Here is a 1,047-nt window from a genome sequence, read left to right as displayed (position 1 = left end):
TATTGTTGTTGTTTTTGTTGTTGGTTCGTTTTGTTTTGTTTGTTTTGTTTGGGTGGGTTTTTTTCTTTTTGTGTTTTTACATTGCAGTTACTCACAAAAACAGACAAATAATAATAATATAAAGATTTAAAACTTGTTTTTCTAACTTCCTTTTTTGTTTTCACATAGAATTTCGTGTCTTGTCAAGTAGGCCTACAGGGTGATTTTAAAACACTGAGCAACATTTTTTTAAAATATTTTCCTCCCCACTGAAATTTTGCGTTTCAAGTTAGTACACAACATTTAGAAGTCAAAAGGAATTGGTCTAATGTTCATTTTAGATAAATTCACAGTATAGTTTTGCTCTACATAGGGCGTAAAAAACGACCTATTTTCAGCTGTCCCCATTTTTGTAGCATGACGCACTGATTCGCATTAGGCCAACAATTAAAAATCCAAAAGATTTCGCCATATTGCAAACTACAGTAGTCTAGCAGGCCTACAGAACTTTGCAGGTAATTTTTCTCCAGTCCCTTTGCCTGCTGAGATCATGGTTAAGATTAGTGAAGAGCAGAGAGCTTTTTTGTATTGAACATTTCCTCCCCACAAAGTCATTTCGTAAGTTTTGCACAAGGTGCGGAAATAATGTTAAAGAGTCCTGTGGGCCTTCTTTGGTGTCAAGGGAGGAAATGATCCATCTGTTAGGACCTGCAGAGAATCAGAGCTAAAAATTCCCTGACAAAACGACTACTGCAGGTCAAACAAACACAATCTGCGCCCGTCTAAACGTCACCAGGGTGCAGAAGTCAGTAGATGAGCCCCATGAGACTGTCCATAGACGATGTCTGCAGCAATGACTTTCCTACATCTCAACGGTCTGCATTCTCAAGGCAGATCTTCATCTACGACTGTACCATTTTCCCGTTCACGAAGCTATCAGAGGATAGCAATTTGTTCAGGATTCCTCGATCGTCTTGAAAGTGTGAACATTTCCTCTATGACATTTGGTTCCTTGACAAAGCCCATATTCACCTTTCAGATTATATAAACTTCACAAATCCTGTCTAT

Source organism: Aplysia californica, unplaced genomic scaffold, assembly GCF_000002075.1.
Source record: "Aplysia californica isolate F4 #8 unplaced genomic scaffold, AplCal3.0 scaffold00315, whole genome shotgun sequence".
Classification (NCBI taxonomy): Eukaryota; Metazoa; Mollusca; class Gastropoda; order Aplysiida; family Aplysiidae; genus Aplysia; species Aplysia californica.
This window is presented reverse-complemented; position numbering follows the sequence as displayed.